This window comes from Castor canadensis, chromosome 6 (genome assembly GCF_047511655.1).
Source record: "Castor canadensis chromosome 6, mCasCan1.hap1v2, whole genome shotgun sequence".
In the NCBI taxonomy this organism is placed as follows: Eukaryota; Metazoa; Chordata; class Mammalia; order Rodentia; family Castoridae; genus Castor; species Castor canadensis.
Window position 1 is genome coordinate 47572382 of NC_133391.1, and position 22055 is coordinate 47594436.

At 38.3% G+C, this 22055-nt stretch overlaps 1 protein-coding gene across 2 annotated transcripts in view; it reads right to left on the reverse strand.

The window, feature by feature from the left end:
• Lrrc8c (leucine rich repeat containing 8 VRAC subunit C) overlaps nucleotides 1-22055 on the reverse strand; it is an 85135-nt gene that overhangs the window by 44837 nt on the left and 18243 nt on the right. For both annotated transcript variants that reach the window (XM_074076541.1, XM_074076540.1), the window contains exon 2: nucleotides 17308-17381. The gene's annotated coding sequence lies outside the window, so the exon portion shown is untranslated. The remainder of the gene's footprint in view (nucleotides 1-17307; nucleotides 17382-22055) is intronic.

The window sequence follows — 22055 nt, forward strand, 5'->3', positions numbered from 1 at the left end:
GGAAAGAAATTCACAAACATTACTCATGTATGTTGCTAAATCCAATAATTGGTTCTCGTTTGTCATCTTACTTGATCTATCAGCATCTGACATAATATGACTGTTCCTCCTCACTTGGCTTTTAGGACATTGCAGACGTGGTTTTCTTTCTACTTCCCCTCAGTGTCTCAGTGTTTAGTCTTCGGTTCTCTTCTTTTCCCTAACTCCTTCACTTTCCAGGTGATGGTATCTGGTCTCAATGCTTTCAATACCACCCATACTGAACACTTCACAAACTCTTATCTCCATTCAGACTTGCAAATTCAGCTACCTACTTGACATTTCCCCTCAGATATTCACAAGACACATCCAACTCAGTATGTCTAAAACCTGCTCCTGTCCCACTCCTGACTGTCCATCACCACAGCAAAGCCCTGCTCCACTATAGTCTTCCTACTTCAGTAAACAGTAATTCTACCTGTCCAGTTGCCAAGGCCAAAAATCAGAGTTATCCTTGGCTCCTCTCTGTTTCTTACATCCACATTCAGTCAAAGAAACTTATTTATTAAATTTATTAATGTAACAACCCTCTGCTTCCACAAGAATGTATTACAAAGCCAGGGTTTATCTTCTCAATTCTATTTGTTCATCAATGTATCACAAATACCTAAAAAATAATGCTGGGCATATAGCAGACAACATTTGATGAGTAAATTAGTGAATATTTATAATTATTGAAGAACAGGGGTGCAATTGCTTTCAGTTTTAGAAATAATTGCAAAATCAAAGTGTTTATCTGAGTGATGTCATGGGAAGAAGGTTCCTCGCTGTAGGGCCAGGACATTAGCATAGCCGAGGCCAATATGGAGAAGTGCAAAAGAGAAAGAAGAGAGAAATACCATGGTTTTACACTTATGGGCTCTTTCCAGTTGAACCTAAAGGCGCCACAAATCAAAATAAGTCATCAGGATATGCTCAACACATCAGTTATAAAATAATCCTCTTTTCTCTAGCACTGTGAGAATGAAAATAAAAAGCAGGAAGAAAAAAGCCCCATTTTCCCAATTACATAAAAATTTCATATTTCTCCCTTGGGAAAGCATAACTCTGGATTGTATTTTACTGCATAGTTGTGGTACACATGACAAAACATTTCTAGAAGAATCCACAAAAGAGGTATATAATTACATGGTTGTGTAGAGATATCAATTATAAACCATAACATATTACAAAATCTTAAAACCTGAAAGGAACAAAAGAAATCATCTAGTCCATACCCTTATTTTATGGATGAGAAATGTGAACTAAGTAAGATTAGGTGACTCAACCAAGGAGCACAGCTAGTGTGAACAAGGATTTCTACCCAAATGTTTCTGTCCTCTCTGGAGCTCTTTAAAAACCACATGATATGTATTAGAACTTAAAGAACCTAAAATGTACTGAGAAACAAATAGTTGAAACAGAATGTCTCCTGTACACAAAAATCTTTTCATGTCCTATATTTGTCCATAAAAATAAAACAATATTATGAGTGCATTTAATTTATTCTTAAATTATATTGCCCTTATGGTGTCATAAAATGAGAGCATGTTGCAAGTGCTCTACCTCTGACCTGCATCCCAGGCCCAATGAAAGCACTTTGACAAAAAAAAATCTTAAAGGACAAGCTGAACTTGTAACCCAGCAGATTGCAAGTTTCTGTCTTATCCTCTTTTTGGATACTTCCATGATGTCCTATGTTCAGTTAATGGCCCAATTACATTATTTGGAAAGTCTTCAAATTGAGTTTACTTTGTTTTTCTATGGATGGTGGTGATGGGGAGCAAAAATTAGTTCTACCTAGCAATTCTAGTTCTCTTAACCAACAATGAGATCTTTCCTTTTTCTCATTATTCCCTTCGCACACTAAAGAACCATCCTTTCATGCGTGTGTACTGGAGGCATACATCTCAAGGCCTTTGTTTTTCGTGATAGCCTTCAGTTATCTTTTATGGTCATTGGCCTTTCAATTCACTAAAAATTTGTCTCATGTTCTGATCAAAAGCAGTTCCCCCCCCACAAGCATGATTCACTTTCATTCACTAATATGCTTGCCATAAGTTAACTGTGAAAGTGAGTTATGTTAGGCACTGCTAGATGAAGAGGGAAGAGAAGAAGACAAAACAGACAAGGTACTTGCCCTTGCCCACAGATATGCTCAGGGTAGAGTACTCACTAACACAATTCCTAAGAAAACGTGAATTCAAACTGCTCTTCTCAGTAAATGGTACTGATTATTGTTTCCTGTGTCAATTGTTACTTAAAGAAGTTATCTCCGAATCTCCAAGAAAATAGTACAATGGCTTAGTAGAGGACCTACTGAAGCCCTAATATTTGCTAAATTGAAATAGCCCTAAGCATACACACACAGAGATACACATACTCAATTATGCATTTTGTTGTAAAGACCAACCTCTTTTATTATGTTTTTAGTCTCTTTTAAAAAGCTTGATATTGCAATAAATAACAGTGACTATTGCCACATGGCCCCATATTGTAAATAATGATTATTCAGAAAACATCTACTGCTAAAAGGAATGCTTGAGATGAAGAAAGGGGTCAGGAATTATTTATAATTTCAAAGTTAAGGATCACTGAAATTTTAATGCACAATGTTCTGTCACTCGTGCTAAAGAGGATGTGTTGATCAATAATACTTTCTTACGTCTCAGCTTGCACCCAAGGAAATGAACAAATTTGTCACTCCCTCATCTGAACATTGAGTTATTTAGGAACAAGTGACAGAAAACAGATGTAAACATAAATGACTTATTAACAATATAGGGTTTGGAATTTTGCATTTCTAAATCTTGCTGAAGTCTTAAAAGGCTTAATTTCTTTGAGATTTTTGTCAAATAGCTTCAGCTATATTTATATGACACTGATAATTTAATGCCTATTCTACACATTTAAAATACATTTAAATTCAGAAATCCTTCCTGAATAGCCTTTAAAACTTGACCTTAAAAGATTATCACAAAATGTCATTCCTTTCCTCATCTCTATTATTCTGAGATCCCACAGTCTCTAAGACATGGCTCAGCTCTCTGCATCCCACTGGGTTTCTTATTCCATTATTTTCTATCTCCCTGAAACCAAGAATAGTATTTCAGGAGGTGAATGTGTACACACCCTGCACAACAGCAGTCTAAACCATTGAAAAGGCCAGTGTTTTCCCTCATCTTTGGCTGTGGTTTAGACAATGTTTCAGTTTACCGTATCAATCTGCAACAATTGTTTTGAAGATTATTTGTCTCCTCCTTCAGTGACTATAAAAGGACTGAGGTTTATCTCCAAGCCAGGCTTGTTCCTCCATCAGCAAAGGCACAAACAGTTGTAAGCAGTAGTCACACTGGACCATATAGTGCAGGCTAGAAAACCCAGCTGGCCAAGCTACCTGGACCACCATGGGAGGAGAAAGGAAGATCCTGCCCTGGAGAACATTAAAACTGGTTTGTTGTTTATTTCCCAACTTCTAGTGTTTAGAGTAATCTGAAAAGGCAGGGGTCACATTTTGTTTCCTATTCTTTGCTTTGGGCTCTAAAAAAGCTCAAGAAATTGTTGAAATCTTAATGATCCTATAGGGGAAAGTTGTTGCTTCTGTTGTGCCAGGAAGTTTGGCTTGCTTTTCAGATCCTTTTCACAAACATAGATGCTTGAGTGGTCCTCACCAGTGAGAAAAGGAAGATATAAAGCAACTTTCATCCCCCTAAATTTCCCATTTTTTAATAGAGATAAAATAAAAAATTCCAGTTATGTTAAAAACAAAGTAACATTAATCAGGAATGTTTATCTAAGAAAGGGTAGGGAGAATGAGGAAGAATGATGAAGGGGGCAAACCTAATGTGATTACACTGTAATCACATATGCTAATGTCAAAATGAATCAACCTGTACAACTAATACATGCTAATAAAAATGTGAAAAAAAAAAGAGACTGGTGTTTAAACTGAGAGACTGAAAGACTAACAGATTTATAGGCTGATCACTTTTACCTTGCTCTTTTAAAAAACTAGTCGTTTAAGCATCTGCCAGTTAAAAATTTCCTTTCTATGATCAGGGACCACGGAAGGTGTGATGATAGCAGAGAAACACTAACTGCTAAATGTTCTCCGGGGACGCTCAAGAAGGCTGCTCTAAGCTCATACCAGCTCTTGATTTGTCTTTCGTATTGGACGTGCTCAGTGAGATCCATGAAGGAAGAGCTCAGTGAGATCCATGAAGGAAGAGTTCAGGTCCTCTAGCTATGCAGGACGAGAGGAGCAACTGCAAAACTTTATTGTCAGAATATGTAAATTGACATGAGTGCATGAAAACTGGAATGTTAGGTTTTTGCCCATCGCATTGATAGTTAATGTAAGGCTTTGTCCCTACAGGATAATTAATTGTTAGGTTTGCCTCTAAATTTAACATACTGATTTAATGGTCAGCTTTTCCAAGTTAGACATTATATAAATTCACCTTTTCAAGTTATATTTTCTCATAGTGAAGCAAATAAAATCCAACGTGAAGACATTCAATGTGAAGAGCCTCACATTCTAGCAACTGGGGGAGGGCATCAATGATTTCTTTAGATGAAAGCTCTAGACAGATACAGCCAAAGGCTTCTGGCTTCTCACATTTAGACTGTGCCAAAGACTGATACGAAAAAAGTAAGTCTTTTAGTTAAAATTGATCTGTTTCTGAAGATGAATACTTTCTTCAATTTCAAAAGATAAAACAATTAACTATTCCCTCTTCTTCTAAAAAAAGAAATAGTAAAACTAGGTGATAATGTGTTACAGGATAGTAAAGGCCAAATGATCTTCATGGATCCTGAAAAGTCCCTAAAAAAAAAAGGTATAAAAAATAGTGGCAGGACCTTGTTGTGTTAAGCCTACATCTGGAATATTCCTTCAGTCCTCCTTGCTTTGCAAACTCCCATGCACACTGTGGGACAAAGCTCCAGCACCCTCGAATCCAGCATTTCAGGCTCTCACAGCAGGATGGACACCCTTGATGACTCTGCCACCGACTTAATTTCCCATTCATGGGTGTTTGTAGATTCATGCTGGTTTACTCCCAGACTAAAAGCGCCATGAAGGCAGGAATAATTTCTGTTTTATTCACCACCTTTTTACCTAACACCTCACAGTGTTTGGCACATAATAGATGCCACTGAATAAATAATGAATAATTAACTGAAATAAAATTTCAAGAACATTCCAAGTGTTAAGATCTTGGATTTATTTGTTTGAATCCTTTGTGAGCAGAAAGACAGATGAAAAAATTTAAACCCATCAGCTAACTTGGATTAAGACCCAAAGCAGTGCCATCTTTATAGATAAAGTATGTAGTATTTTGAAATGGTTTACTTGCAGTGGCTATTATTATTAAGAAAATTGGCTAGGGGCTAGATGGGGCCTTCCCGAGAAAACCATCTCAAAATATCTACAGTGTTGCCAAAAGTATTTTTAAAAATTGTTGTAAGACCTAGGAAACAGGATACAGAAGTCAAGCAATATATCAACTTACGTGCTGACATCTAAAGTTGGTTTCAGAACTTCATCAGTAGGATGAAAAGGTGGATGGGGGGTGCTTAACAAAACTAGCTCAAAGAGTTGTTAAATTGAGAGGCTTAAAATATTAATTGAGAATACCAAAAAATGAAAAATGGCACAGAAAGATCACTGGAATTCAATTAAAACCTAAAGATTTAGTAGGAAAAAAGTAGGGATGGAGCAAGGAAAAATTTACTTTTAAAAGTCAAACACCTCAAAGATATGTTATCTTTGGAAGTTCTGAAGAGGAATTTAGTGTATGATCTTTTGGGTGGTAGAAAACAGGCTGAGAGCCAAGAGCTGATGGAATAACTGTGGGGTTGTTTGTTTTTATTTGTTCCGTTCCTCTGTTCAGACAACCCATCTTAAAAACTTAATACAGATCAATGTTTTAGCGACCTAAAAATGGTTACACAGACATAAAATAATTTCTATTATTTTCTATAACGACTATAATATAATAATATATATTATTATCTATAATATTAATTTCTATAATGATAATAATTTATTGTAAAATAATAAATAAAAATATCCACTCCACTGAAAACTAGAGATTGGTAGAAAGATTGGTTGTTTTATTTCTATTCTATGCCCTTGGATACAAGCAGGGTCATCTCTGGGATTCTTGTGGGAAACAAGGGAGTATGTGAGAAAATTGTGTGGAGAAAGAACTAGGATCTGATTCAACCTTGGTCTCTCCCTTGCTGGAGGCTGAAAAGTACAGATTATCCATGGAGGCAGTCACTCCTGAGTGCCAGGGTTCTCAAGGAAAGACGCATTGTCTTTGAAAAGCTTTTATCCCTAACATCTCTATGACAGTGCATGGCAGCTTTAGTCATTCTTTCTACAAGTACTAGAATAGCTTTTATGTGCAAGGTATTGAGCTCAGTAATGTGGATAGAGCAGTAGAGAGACACAGCCTCCCTCTTTATGAGCCCTGCACTGTGGTGGAAAGGCAGGTAGTGAATAACTTCGCACACACACTTAATCGCAGTTGTGACAAACACAGTGAAGTGGAAGGTTAGGTTGCTCCAGCAACACACAGGTAGCTGAGACACTGTGGCTGAGGAAGTGACACTTGCACGATAATATCAAGAAAAAGTCAGAATGGAGAGTCAAGTTAAAGTTGGGGGCCAAGTTCAGGGGAACATTTCAGACAAGGTCTGCAATGTTCTGGCTTTCTTACCCCTTTTCAGATGTTTTATGCTGTCTTCCATTATTCAGCATAAATGTTTAGCTTCTGTTTATTCTAAATAAAATATATTTGACATTTTCTATCTCTAGAGACAGAAAGTTAGAACTGAGCTGGTCCAGATGCCCTAAGTTACATGCTCTTAGACTACATGGGCAAAATGTCATCAAGACTCCTTTACCAAAAGTCTTTTTCTAAGGGCTGTGTGAGAATCTAGCCAATGCAACCTTTCAGTAGAAGAATGTGGAACTTAGCAGTGTCCCTGTGTATCTGGCTGTTAAATGAGGCAAACTGCTTTCTAGATCATGTGAACTGACCATGATCTATACTGGATCTATCCCAGCGCCAGTTGCCTCAACTCTAATTCAGGGTGAAAATGATTTCTGTGTAAAAATGCCCTAAAGCAGTGACTCAGCAGCCTATGTTTGGCACCCAGTACACAAAATTCGCATTCCAAGCAGCAAGCACTGCTGTAGCCTCAGTGGGCCAGGTCTTAGCAATGAGAGGGCTACTTAGTGGCTTCCTGAACACAGAGGAACAATGAGGTTCAGATTGCTCTTCTCCCCTGCATCTGTCCAAACTTGGGGCAGCCTGCCCGAGTGAGTTTCAGTCACCTCACTCACAAGCCATCCAGGGACCAACTCCTGAGCTACATACAGATCAGTTCTTTGGTCAGAAGATGGTCTCCTGTGGTATGCTTTAAAAACTTTTAACTGGCACATGTTTATTGAGTAGAGTATGATAATTCTATACATAGACACAATGTATAATGATCAAATCAGGGTAATTAGCATTTTTACATCCGTAAGCTGTTACCATTTCTGACTGTTTTCTTTTATTTCTGCAGTGCTGGGGATGGAACCCAGGGTCTTGGGCATGTTAAATGAATACTCTACCACTCAGCTGTATGCTTTATCATTCTATGTGTTGGGAACCTCTTTTCTTCTCTAGTTATTTTGAGATATATCATATATAGTATAGACTATAATTACCTTAATGGCAAAAACCAGTTCTTCCTATCAAACTGCATTTTGGTACCAGCTGCCTAACTTTCTCCTTTCCTCTCTCCCCTTCCTTGTCTCTTGCCACCACTATTCTACTCTCTTCTTCTGAGATCAACCTTCTTAGATTCCACGAATGAAAGAACATGTAGCATTTGTCTTTCTGTGCCTGGCTGATTTCACTCAACTTGGTGCCCTCCAGGTTCTTTCACTTTGCTGTTTTACTTTCCTCTTTTTTGTTTTCCCTTCCTTTGATATGCCCTCTCTTTCCTTTCCCTTCTCCCTTCTCACTAGCTTCCTCTCATTCTCTTTCAATTTTTTTAACCAATTAATTGCCCAGCATTGGGTATCAAAAATAAATAAGAAATTAAAATAGACCTATATGTGGGAAGATTTTAAAGAAAATATTATCCCTTCTCTTTGCTCCTCAGCTCTTTACACAATTCAAAGCCAAAGGGTTTGTGTGAGCCAAGTGAGCGCTGGGAAGGATGTACCAGCAGCCATTTCACTCCCACAGGTAGATCGCCAAGTGGTCTATGGAGAGGACAGGATATAACACCAAGCTCAAGAGTGCCTTGGGATGAAGAAATGAAAGTGGAAATAAAACAGGTGTTTTAACTTTCACAATCTAAGTTTATAAGTGCAATAGTTTCAGATAGATTTTTGAAAAAGTCTTTGTCATACAAACTCTTGCAACCCGCTATCCAAAAGCTAAGACCCAAATAGATTTTAATAAGAGATACTTGAATGAGTTTCTAAATGTTCAACATTTCCCTCCATAATTTCTTAAGCTGGCATTCTTTTTCTGGTGAAAAGGTCCATAGCTCTTTTCTAGTTATCAATGGGATTTATAATCTCTGCAAATACTTTACCACTACACCAACAGTGCACCAGCTTTGGTGATTAAAAGAAAAGCAGAAAACATCTGTGTAAGAAAAGTAGCTGCAGGAATTAAAGTAGAAAAAAACTGTAAGAACAATATGAGTCAGCGTGAGGTATAACAGCCTGAAGGGCATCAACTTCAAAGAGAAAAAGAAATTATTTGGGTTGCCCTGGTAACACCAAGATAAAATGTGGAAATGAAAATGCAGGTCTAACATTAAGAAAACCTGCTTCAGCAGTAAAGTCTCTCACCTCACGGAATGCACTTTACCATGGCAACATGCAAAAAATATGTAAATGGATTAAACACAAAAAATATCCAACAAGTGGAAAGATGGCAATAAGGACTAAGCAGGTTTCATACATTTTCTGCATCTTTCTTTTCTTTGACTCTCAATTAATACAGGGGTGTGGTGAAGGGCCTAGAGGGATTGAATGGGATATAAGTGAAAAGTTATGTATCATTTTTACCTACTCACATTTCTCCAAATGACATAGAATCTCCCACATTCTAAACTCTGGTTTTATTCTAAGAACAATAGACAAGTATAAGAAATAGAAAGAGCCTTCCAGGTCACCTGTTCCATGTCTGATCTACACCTTTTTGGAACGGATGTGTCCAGAGTGGCTCTTCTCAAGAACAACCACAGTTACACAGCACTAGAACATTACTGTTGTTGTTATTTGTGTGTTAGGATTAAACTAAGGCCTTGGGCACACAGAGCACACACTCTGCCGCTGAGCGGTGCCCAGCCTTCTTTTGTTTCCTCATCTGTAAAATGTGGGAAAGGACAGTATTTTCCTTCTTGGGGTTGTTGTGAAGCATGGAAGAGATACTTGTGGCAAACACTAATTGCAGTACTGGGCAGGAAATGAGCACTCAGTGTATGACAGTTACTAATATTATCAATACAGATGACAATAAGATTTGGTAAGTGTGATAGGAAATTTATTATTTTAAACATTATTTACGTTATTGTGATAAGAACACCTAACATAAGAAACAAATGTTGTTTCTGTAGACAACACAGTTTTGCTGACTATAGTGTAATGTTGTACAGCAGGTCTCCAGATTACATTTATCTTACTAACTGAAACTTTATGCTCAGCAATTAGTAACTCACCATTACCCCCCTCCTCTACACCCTGGCAGTCACACCGCACTCCTTGATTTTGTGAAATCAACTGTTGCAGATTTGTCATTTAAATGGAATGAGGCGGCATTTGTCTTTCTGTGATTGGCTTCACTTAATATAGTATCCTCAAGGTTCATCCCTGTCATCACATATTGAAGAGTTTCCTTCCTTTTAAAAGCTGAATAGTATTCCATTGTTGTATGGGCCACATTTAAAAAATGATATGTACATCTATTGATGGACATTTCATCAATAGATGAAATGATATATTCATTACTGATGGACATGATGTGAATATTTCCACATCATGGCTATTGTGACTAGGAGAGTTTATTATTAATAGTAGGAATTTCTTGGTGTTTGATGTACCACGCTAAAAAAAAAAAAGAATTCCTTATAAAAACAGAAGAATCAAATTTTGAAAAAAAAAATTCTTGTTAAGTGAGAGAGGAAAGTTATAATATCTGACAATTAATGTTATTGTGCCTACCAATTGCTAGGCATTAAAAATGTGGTCTGTTAGATCTCTACATTAAACCCATGAGGTAGATGTTAGTTTTGTTCTATGAAGAAATCTGCAGAGGTCACATAGTTTCCCCAAGGTTACAAAGCCTGTGTATGGCATAGCAGAAATTCCAACTCAGGTCTGTCAGATTCCAATGTCCAAGCTCGCTCTACTTCACAAGGAAAATTATTTTAGTTTCTCACAACTTCTATTATGGGAAATTCAGGGTTGACATCCACTGGCAAAAATACCAGCCTTCCCAAATGAGGACTGTATTCAGGGTAGTCGTGTTTGTGACTTGAACACACTAACCTAAAATCTGGGACTGGGAGAGAAATGCAGTCTAAGGAAAGACTTTTTAGAGATTATAAAACACTCAGCTGGGGCTGCAGGCATGGCTCAAGTGGCAGCAGAGAGCCTGCCAAGCAACCATAAAGCCCTGAGTTCAAACCCCAGTACCACCAAAAAAAAAAAAAAAAAAAAAAAAAAAAAAGGAATCAGCTTCTGACAATGAGGGGGGTCACTAGTATGGATGGAACTTATCCTTCTGCCATAAATAGCTAGAAAAATGGAATTTTACCACAGAATGACTTCTGTGTTATTTCTTGGTTGTACCCATTTTTTAATGGTAAATCTTTGGATGGAGAATGCAGTCTCCAAATGTTGCTCTATTCTAATCTCCTTTAGGGGATCTGCGTGTGATTTCCAGGAACTCAGCACAGCAAACAGCAAGAAACTTCTGCACTGAGAATTTGAATACTGGGAAACTTACACCAAATTAAAATAAAAGGACACTGACTACTTATTTCTTCTTCATTGTTCTTGTTCAAATTAATTTGGTTAGAATACTTATTAACTATCTCTTGCCCTTAGAACATTACCATACTTTCCCTTTCCTGATGTTTTGGCTCAGTGTTCTGCTTCTCTCTCTCTGTCTGTTTGTGTCTCTCTCTGTTCCCTCCCTCTCTTTCTTTCATGATTTCTCTGGCTTTCTCATCAATGTTTGGGAAACATTGACCACAATGTTTCCAGAGGCAAGGGTTAGGATATACTTTAGATAAACTGTATGTAGAATATTCCCATGGGTACAGAGTCTCTCCCTAATCCATGGAGCTGTAGCCTTAGTTCTACCAACTAACTAGCACTGATGCTAAGACATATTGAAACATACATAGGAGGTTCAGCTCCTTAAGGAGAATATGACTTAAGATGTGATTTCACTTAATCTGGCTTCCAGGCTCACATACCCTTAGCTTTGGTTGTCTTTGTCTTATCAAATACTGTCCTGAAGGAATCTCTACTACAGCTCTGCTTTCTATTTTACATCTGTCATCTATCTATCTGTCTGTTTCACTGCCCGTATCCTCCTTTTTAAGTGCTTCTCAATATAACTTACCCAGGCTCTAGCTGAGGGATTAGATGTAGGGTAGGAGAAGAGTCAAGATGAGCCCAAGATTTTAGACTTGAGAAACCACACGAATGGAGGTGCCATTTGCTAAAGAGAATGAAAGACTATAGAAAGAGCAAGTTTTGGAGATGGGGCTTGGGGGTTTGATTACAAATATGTACATTAGTATATAAGTAGAGGGTTCCATGAACAGTTGGATATACTAGAGTAGAGTCAGGAAATGTCTTGGCTAGAGATTTTAACTTGGGAATTATCAGGTTATAAAAAGTATTAAAGACATGGGACAGGATGAAACCACTTAGGGCATGCATAAGCGAGGAAAACTAAGAACTTCCTAAAACAAGGAACATTTTGCCCCCAAATATAAGCATAAATATCTTCCTCTCACTTCCTTTAGGTCTTTGCACAAATGTCATTTTTAGAGGTGCCTTGTCTGGTCACCATGTTGAAAATATGTACACTAACTCACGCATAGCATCTCAGCAATCCCCCTCTCTCCTAAATTGTGCTCCTCTTAGCATAATCATTATGTGATGTACTATATACGGGGGTGCTTGTTTACTTGTGTCTTGTCTGTGTCCTGCACCATACTGTAAGCTTGTTTCTTAAAACAGGGGCTTTGTTTTGCTCACTCTTATCTCCCAGGCCTAGAACAGTGTCTGCCACATAAATATACTTAATGAACAATTGCTGACTGAATAAATGAAGGAGGATGGAGTGTACACTTACTCTGAAATTCTCCCAGTTGTTGTAAGTGTACAGCAGAAGTATTTCTATGACTATCTAGAATTTAAGATTAAGGTGATCCTAGTTTTGGGAAGAGAACTCCACAGATCCTTTGATGCCACTCTGAATTTTCTCATGATACTTCACTCTTCAAAGGGGCTGGGGAAAGCGGAGGAGTTGTAAGAGACCTGTACAAGGTGGAAGTGGGAAATCTCTATTTTATCTTTTTCAGGAAATTAGGAGAACGAGGAAAGGAGAGAACTCAGACAAGAGGCCCTCTTGGTCTCAAGAGCATGGGTTCTCTGTAATATTATCAGCATATCACATTCTTTCCTCCACCTGCTCCAGTCCCCTTCCAGGGACTAATAGTGGAATCTGGTAAAGAGTGCAAGAAGGGAAAATATAGGTATTCACCAAGCAACCGCAGTATAGCTGTGATCACTGACAGCTTAGGTCATCCATGTCAAACAGCCAGTAACACATAAGCACCACAAGACAGTGGCATGATGACTATGGAAGATGCGATGCATAAGAAGTGGAACAAATAAGCAATAATGTTGTTCTTGAAAAAAAAAAAAAGATACCCAGTTATTGAAGAGCCAGAAGGTTAACCTCTTGCTGTAGCTAGCATTATTCTGGTCCCCTATTGGAATTTAGGGCTCTATTATTTTAAAGAGGAATGTGGAAAAATAGTAGACACTTATTTCAGGGCAAAAAATTCTACCTAATATATCTAGAGTCCAACCATTTTTCCCCCCTCAGTGCTGAGGACTGAAGCCAGGGCCTTCAGCATGGCAGACAAGTACTCTAGCACAGAGCTACACACCAGCTGCCAACCACTTCTGACCACCTCTATTACCTTGGTCCAAGCCATCATCAACAGCTCAGCCAGATGACTGCCATGACCTCTTAACTGGTCTTCCTGCTTCCATCATTGATACCTGTAGATTGGCTTCAACTGAGCAGCCAGAATGACACGCTTAAAGTACTGAGTTTCTCCTCTGCTTTAACGCCTCTAACAACTCTCCATTTCACTTGGGGAAAAGCTAAAACATTCACAAAAAGTCTACAAGGTCTTATATGATCTCACTCTCACAGTCTCAGCCCTCTTCTGCACATTTTCTTTACTCCAGCCATACTGGTCCTTCTAGCAGTCCTGAAAACATCTGGGATTCAGTCCTGCCTCAGGACTTTCTGCCTGGAATTTTCTTGGATCTATATATGACTCCATCCTTTGCCTTCTTCAGGCCTTGGCTGAAGGCAAACCAATTTTGCCATCTCTGACACTACCACTTTAGTCCAAGCCTTCACCACCTCTTGTTTGGACAATACTGCAAAACTGATTTAATATTAAAACCATATTCCCTTTCTTTCAGATTTGCCTTGTCTTTCTCCATAACACTTAACAATGTTGAATACACAATATGTACTTCAGTTACTTATGCATTTCCTTTTCTGTCTTCTTTCACTTGAGTATAAGTCTCACAAGGGCAAGAACTTTTGCCTGATTTGGAAATTGTTTTGCCCCTAGTGTTCAGGAGAATGCCTGGCTCATATTTGACATTCAACACATATTTGTTGAATAAAAGCATAAAGTAGTAAAACAGAACCTATACAGAAATGTTATGCAAGTTGAGATGAGCAAAGAAACATGTAAGGTTAACAGATGAGGCAAGCCCAGAAGCACATGCATACCCTCAAGTACCAAATGCAAGATGCTTCCGCTTGGTCCATGGCAACAGGCTTCAATCTGTTACATGAGAGACTTGGAAGAACCTGTTGTTAAATAACTTGGAGAAAATGTTCTAGAACAAAACCTGTGGGTTGGTTATGCCCTGAAGAGATGAAAAATGGGACAGTAAATCACACCTGGGTGGTGAGCCTTGCTCTCTGGAGGCAGGTGCTAGCTGAGAAAGGCCCTACTGTAAGCCAGGGGCCTCTGGGTTTCTCCAGGAAGTGATATTACTGACACAGACAGTGCCATGTCTTCCCACAGGGGCAACATGTGTACTGCTTTGAATCAGGAACTGTTGGTTGGAAAACCTGTTGACAAAACCTGGGTTGAAAGCATCTCCTGGAATTTATTAGAGAACACCTGGTGGGAAATAAATCCCAGAGGAGGCAGAGAGACAGTGCTCAACCATCGCTGCACATCTGAAGCATCTGGAAAGATGTAAAAATACTAAGGTCTGGATGCAGTTAGGACAGAACCCCTGGGGAAAACCAAGGCATGAGGTATATTTAAAAGGTCTTGGGGTTGGGAGCTATTCTTTTACAAACATCTGTTTTCTCCTCTTGTAATTAAAATGTACAGCTCTGCACCAAATGAGGTCTTAGAGGAAAACCCAGTTTTATGTGGCCCTAACAAAGGTAGGGTTTGTTTATTTAGAATGCTTTCAATACTTAAAAAAATATATATATATAATATAAATATACACAAATATGCATACATATATATTTATTTTTGATGCTGGGGATTGAACCAGGACCTTGTGTACACCAAAAACATGCTCTGCCACTGAACTACATGCCCAACCCCTCTATTTTAACATCATATATTTATTTAATATCTACCTGCACACCATCCCTTCCCAGAGCACCACCTCAGGACTGAGATGCTTCCTTAGACAGTCGCCCTCCCTGGGGTAGAATAACTGCGGTGTCCTATTTTGGGAGCTTGTGGCTGAGTGTTTTCATATACAGTCCAAGATCAACACCTCCCTACCTGCTCTATTCACTCCTTCTCTGCCTGGGTTATTTATATACTCCTGTATCTCCCTCCCACAGTGTAAACTCTGTAAGGCAGAGATCAGTTGCTCATTTGCATACTCCCAGTCCCTGACCTAATTGTCAGTAATGTTTACATGACAGAGCTCCACACCTATTCTGATTTACCCCCTCCAGAACATCCAGAAAGGAGATGATGGCTTGAACACAGAGCTGTAGTTCTGATGATGTCTGTGCTTATGATAAATGTAGGGTTATACTGAGTATTGATTTTACTAAACAAAGCTCTCTTTATGTATAAAGAAAAAATTCTACTACATGGGCTAAAGGTTACCGCGTATGTAGCAGGCACTTCATATGTACATGTCTCTTAACCCTTACACATGTCTCTAGGTGTGAGGTACTACAAGCTATGTTTAGGGATGTAATTGAGACTTTGGAAGGTTGAATATTCTGGCTGGGGTTACACAGTGTGAGTAGAGAGGCCTGAATACAACCTGGGTAATCTGCTTCAAGAGGCCATTATTCCATGCCACTAAACCTAATGTTCTATACATAACACGGTAACATAATTTAACACTGAACTGAATTCCTTCTGGATTTAATTTAAGAATTAGTTTACAAGAAAGAGTGTTCTCTTTTTTTTTTCCATTTGTTAATTCAGTCCATCTTCAAAGGGAATTTTTAAATTTTATTCATATATTAACTGTATAAAATAATGGGTTTTGCTGTGACATTTTCATAGACATATTGACCCCACCCCTCATTTCTCTCTCAGATCTCCCCTATGTAGTGTCCTTTAAGGAAGGGTTTCATATGAACTGGAAGTGTCTAATTCATAAAATTTTCTGTTTACTTACATTGTAATATCAGAGATGCTTACATCTAAATTTATATTATACTCAGAGTAAATGTGATTGCTTTTCCATTGGCAGTGGCTCCTAACTCGCTGCCCTTAAATTTTTTAGCTCTACAGCCTCTCAAGCGCTTAATAACTTTACAGAATTTGAAGGGCAGGCCCTACTTCATCGAGTAGCTAAATGACAGAACAGGTAGCCCATTGTCCTGTCAGAAGAGGGCCCATTTTCAGTGCGCTGCAACAAGCATATTTTACATAAATGTTTCACAGTTTATCACCCCATATGAGACACAATGATATACAAGCATGGCTTGTATATCAACTGCTTAGTTTTAGAAAAATGATAAGCAGAATGGCTATTTGAAAACTTTAGTGAAGTTAAGAATTTTCTCATCTTTCTCAGATTACATTCTAAAAACAAATATATTTCAAAACAGGCTTCATTCCAGGTTTCCAAGCAAACATAGCCAAATAGATAAATTAATATATCAGAGATTTAGACTGCTTTCAAATGCTATCCTTAACATTACTTATGATGTCACAAAATAATTTTGATTCAGTGACTATGTCAACAGGAAGAGGTCTGGCAGAAACATAGGAATTCTTAGCAAATTAATCCTGAGACCCAAGCAAATCCATTACCAGAAATGCTAGTTAAACCAAACAGTACTGGAACATCAAGGACACCACTGTTTTCAAGATTTGTAGTTTCCTCATATAAGGGACCTATTATTCTCCTATTTTGGATGAGGCACAAGGGGGCTTTCTGAATGCATGGTATATTTAAATTTTAAAAAATCTCAGTGCAGCTGAGTAAATGTGAAGATACAGTCAGTCATATACTTATGATTCACAGTACCCAGGAATATATCTGCTGCTTGACATCAATAACATACCTAACTGCCTCACCTAAAATATTTTTGTTTTCACTTAAAAACTATTCTAATATAATACAGTCATTTGTCCATGGTCCCAGTTTTGGTCTCAAAATTTTTTCCTTGATATTATATAACAGGTATCCCCAAAATTTTGCAGAAACAAACTTACCATACTAAGCTTATTCTAAACCACAATGGCCACTAGTGACTGAGCCCAAGAGTCACAGGCAAACCATTCATGAAGATGTGATATGCCTCTCCTGAGGACACCAACATCAGATTATAGCATTTAATACACAGCTTTAAGGGAATTTGTGCAAGTTCTCTCTATGAATGGATTACAGTTGTTCTGTACATGTAGAATGATACAAAGTCTTTAATCCAGAATCATATATGTCAACAATAAAACTAATAAAAATATTCCTGTTATTACCTTATGTGTATGTCACTTCATTGAACATCTGCATTCCCAGAACTGTAAGTTTAGTCATAAGCAGCCACATTAATCTAAAAAATAAAAATAAGTGTAAGTCAACTCTACTCACCATTTTGTATAATGTAATTCAGTGTTTATGATGTAAATTTTACAGGCAGAAAGACCTAGGTTTGCAATCTACCTCTATGACTACTAGCTGATGACGTTGGGCAAGATCTTAACTTCTTTAAATTATGTATACTTAGAAAAATACCAGGTAGTATGTGCAACAATTATCAACTCCATAATTTAGTGAAGACAATAGTAGCGAGGCTTCTCTTTTGGGAATCTTCTGGATTCTGAAAAATCTAGTTTTATCGCATGTACTTCTATACCTGCTGTTGATGGAACGTGCCTGTAAGTACACTTAAATTGTGGTATCTTCTTTGAAACATCTGATAATTTCCCTCCTTGCCTCAAGATAGGTCAGTTTATCCAAATCAACCATCTCTAACTCCAAATGTAACTGTCAAAATAACTGCCTCAACCCAAAGGTCCTAGGTGTGCAATTCTCCTAGTTTCTCCAGTTTCTGTGATTCTTAGAGCTCTCTTAGCACCTAGCACCTCTGCAGCATGACCCAAAAACTTTAGGAAGTTTCAATAGCCAAGACCAGTAATGACCAGATCAATGGAAGAGTTCCTTGGGGACAGGGGCCCATTTCTACTCCAACCCTTACAGGTGGTTAGTCCTGCTGATGTGAAATTTGAACTACTTAGAGAAAGGCTGTTCCTGAGACCACTGCCTCCCAAGAACACAGCTGCCTTTCTGCAGCCTACAGATGCCAGCAGCTGTGCCTGAGGAAACCAGCTGCCTTCTACAGGACTGATGTGTCCCCTGATCTCCAGGAGTAGTCACTATTTGGGCCCCCATGTTGAATCACTGTTGCAAGCTACTGCTGTGCTCCAGTGCTCTTGTGCCCTTAGTAGAAAACTGCATCTTCATAGTGGTAGAGACAGCTTGTCAGCTCCCATTGTCCAGCCTTTCCCTTTTACATAATAGAAAAGTTAATGTTCCAACTCCCTTGTAGGCAGGTGTGTCTATGTGACACAATCTTAGCCAACGCAATATAAATGGAAAAGATGAATTCAACTTGGAATTGAAGGAAAGGAAGGTGCCTTGCAAATCCCTCTTCATTTTTTAGATGGGGTGTAGTCTCAGCGCTAAGCACCTTCAATCAGACAAGTAAGGGATACATGTTAGCAATGGCAGCACATCAAGACATAAAGAAGCAAAGTCTCATAATAATCTAGACACTATGACTATGAAAAAGAAAGATAATGTCCCTTCTCCAATTCTTCTCTATTGTGTGGGGGTGTGTGGAGAAAGGAGGGAGGGTGTCCCTTTGAGAACGTCTGAACTTATAGCTAACTCTTAAGTCATCTGGGCAGTGCTCCTCATTTGGAGTAGGTGGTGTGCTCGTGGTAATGGAGAAGGGAGGATAAGAAGCCATGGGATGCACAGGACATATTTTCTTGGCACACTGACTTTCCTCAAAGATTTTGGATTAAAAGGAAATTTTTTTTGAAACCAACAAAGATACAGAACTAAATTTAAAATTTGCATGCTTTTAGAAGTTATTTTTGTAAATGTCACAATGTACCCCCCAGTATGAAATAAAATAAAATGTTAAAATATAAGATATTAAATGAAATTTGGTTCTTTAAGCAGAACGCCCCCAGTTTTACTCCCAGCTTCCTGAAATATGCAAAGAATCTTTTCGGTCTTGAGGGAGGCACTGACAGAAAATATGAGGAGCATTAGCTGAAGAAAGAACTTTTAATAGGAAGGCCAAGGTCTAGACCCAATTCCATTTCTAACTATCATAGTCCTCCAGCCCTTGTGTTTTCACATTTACAAAACACAGCTGCATATATAAATAGGTCATCAATACATTGTCATCCTTTTGGGTTGTATAAGGATAAAGATGACTTGTGTGAGCTCAGCACTGGTGGCTCACACCTATAATCCTAGCTACTCAGGAGGCGGAGATCAGTGGTTTGAGCTAGCCCCGGCAAAATAGTTCATGAGACCCTATCTCGAAAAAAATCTAACACACACACACACACACACAAAAAAGGGCTGGTGCGGTGGCTCAAGGTATAGGCCCTGAGTCCAAACTCCAGTACTGCAAAAAAAAAAAAAAAAAGATGACTTGTGTGATTTTGAAAGGTAACAAGATATGAAGAATCGTATTCCTGTAGCAATGACACCTGAGTGGAAGTCATACAACAAAAAGACTACTCAAGACCTGATCACCCTATTTGAAGCTCAAGAAGGGACAGGGTCAATTTCACAGAACTCCTAAATAGTTTTCCCATGTTTCAACATGATGCTGTGGTTTGAATATTTGTCACTGCAGAACTCATGTTGAAATTTAATTGCTACCAAAACAGTATTAAGAAGTGGAGTTTTTAAGAGGTGCTATGTCATAAAGGGTCCACCCTCATGAATGAAGTAACGTCATCATCTTGAGAGTGAGTCTGTTGCCTTTTATGTGTGCTCCTTGGTCTTCTGCCATGGTTCCATCTGCCATGTGGTGATACAGCAAGATACCCTTGCCAGATGTCAGGGCATTGATATTGGACTTCCCAGACATCCATACTGAGAGCCAACACATTTCTGTTCATTATAAACTTTCTATCCGGGTGCTGGTGGTTCACGCCTGTAATCCTAGCTACTCAGGAGGCAGAGATCAGAAGGATCGCAGTTCGAAGCCAGCCCAAGCAAATAGTTTGCAAGACCCTATCTTGAAAATACCCATTACAAAAAAGGCTGGTGGAGTGGCTCAAGTTGAAGGCCCTAAGTTTAAGCCTCAGTACCACAAAAAAAAAAAAAAAAACCAAAAAACCCAAAAAACAACAACAACAAAACCCCCCAAAAAACCTTTCCAGACTGTGTATTCTATTATGGTTGTACAAAAAGGAGTAAGACAAATGCAGACACAGCTATAGGTCATCAGCCATTTGAGGAACGCCTCCAACCTGAAAGACAGGTATAAATAGGAAAAAGACACAATGATAGGAACAAATGAACACACAGAAAAACCAAAAGCAGGGCTGGAGATGGATCTCAGTGGTAGAATGCTTAGCAAACACACATAAGGCCTTGGTTTGGATCCCCAGCACTACAAGGGGGAAAAAGAGAACAAAAGCAAGGGAAATACACAAAAGCAGAGAGAATAAGTTTATATTTGTAACTAAACTCTAATTAATATTTCTCAGAGAGCTAGCAGAATGTAGTGTACTAATAAAAGTATCAGCAAAAGCATAGACATTAAAAACAGGATAATAAAAATCAACAAAAGGGTTAGATTTAATGCTGATGAGATTAATCTAAGTAGGATAAAAAGGGAAAGAAAAAAATGGAAATATGGACTACAGATCCAATATCTGAAAAACAGAAATCTCACAGCGAGTAAAATAGAGAAAGGAAAAAGGGCAAGAAAAATTTCCCAAACTATAGGACTTGATATCAAAAAGGCTGATTAAAATGTTCATCACAGTGAATCCATAAAGACCCAAAGCATCATGAAGGTTCAGAACTTTAGGGATAAGGAAAAGATCCTAAAAAGCTCTGGGAGTGGGGCTAGAGAAGGAGAGAGGGCATTTAACTGATCAACCAACAAACAAAAACAAAAATAAAAGTGTATCAGCATTACACTTAACAACAATACTGGATGCTAGAGGACCCAGTGAAAGCACTTTTCCATTTGGAGTTCAATACCCAGTCAGACTAGCTTTCAACTTTGAGAGTAGAATAAATAGTATATTCAAGACTCTGAAGAACATAGATAATTAACTATTATAAATTCTTTCCTTAAAAAGTGCTGAGGAATACAAGAGTCAAAATGAACAAGTAAGTATAAAAGAATTCTTCAATTCACTCCAAAACTCTGTCTGCTCTTCCCACAATCTTCTACATTTCAACAAATCTTTGCATTTCCTCTGGTTCAAAATCTTGGAGTCAGTTAATTTCTTCCTCTCATATCCAGGTCTACTCTGTCAGCAAAGCCTATTGGCCAACCTTTAAGATATATCCAGAATCTAACAAGTTCACACTACTTTTATTGCTACCCTAAGCCACTGGCACGCCTCAGTAGGCTTATTACAACAGGTTCCTAATTAGTCCCCATGTTTCCATCTTTGTCTCCTTTAATTTACTCTCTTCTCACCACTGTTTGTCAAAGTGTGCCTTTTGGGGAATTAATGAGGTCAATCAAAACTATTTCCACAATCTAGGAAACATTACTTGCCTCTTTAATTCACTTTCTGGTAAGCACACAGTGAAGTTTTCCAGAGACTACAGGACATGTGACAGTAGACATTTAATAGACTTACAAAACTTTCACTGCATCTTCTTACTGATTTTGTTTTTAAAAAACATATTTTCATAATAGTACATTAGTTGCATTAACATGCTTAAAAACTGCTAATATGGTAACATCTATAGACATAATCTGCAAAAATCTCTTTGGCATCTTCAATAACTTATGGTTGCAAACGCCCTGAGACCAAAAGGTTGGCTAAGGGCTGCTCTATAGTGCAGCAGGAGTGATCTTTTTAGAACTCAAGCCAGGTAACTATTCTCCTGACACTCAGAACAGAGGTGGACAGGACACTTATTAGTACACTCTTAATAATTGCTATCCTCCCATAGCTCAGGACCCTGCACACACTGGTATTTTTGTGGTTCTTCCATCATGCTG